Here is a 601-nt window from a genome sequence, read left to right as displayed (position 1 = left end):
ACTCCCTCAGTATTGACCCTCTGACAGTGCAGCACTCCCTCAGTACTGACCCTCTGACAGTGCGGCACTCCCTCAGTGCTGACCCTCTGACAGTGCGGCACTCCCTCAGTACTGACCCTCTGACAGTGCGGCACTCCCTCAGTACTGACCCTCTGACAGTGCGGCACTCCCTCAGTACTGACCCTCTGACAGTGCAGCACTCCCTCAGTACTGACCCTCTGACAGTGCGGGGCTCCCTCAGTACTGACCCTCTGACAGTGCGGCACTCCCTCAGTACTGACCCTCTGACAGTGCGGCACTCCCTCAGTACTGACCCTCTGACAGTGCGGCACTTCCTCAGTACTGACCCTCTGACAGTGCAGCACTCCTTCAGTGCTGACCATCTGACAGTGCGGCACTCCCTCAGTACTGACCCTCTGACAGTGCGGCACTCCATCAGTACTGACACTCTGACAGTGCAGCACTCCCTCAGTACTGACCCTCTGACAGTGCGGCACTCCCTCAGTACTGACCCTCTGACAGTGCGGCACTCCCTCAGTACTGACCCTCTGATAGTGCGGCACTCCCTCAGTACTGACCCTCTGACAGTGCAGCACTCCCT

Source organism: Scyliorhinus torazame, chromosome 24 (genome assembly GCF_047496885.1).
Source record: "Scyliorhinus torazame isolate Kashiwa2021f chromosome 24, sScyTor2.1, whole genome shotgun sequence".
NCBI lineage: Eukaryota > Metazoa > Chordata > Chondrichthyes > Carcharhiniformes > Scyliorhinidae > Scyliorhinus > Scyliorhinus torazame.
The sequence above is the reverse complement of the archived record's forward strand: the minus strand, read 5'-3'. Positions refer to the sequence as shown.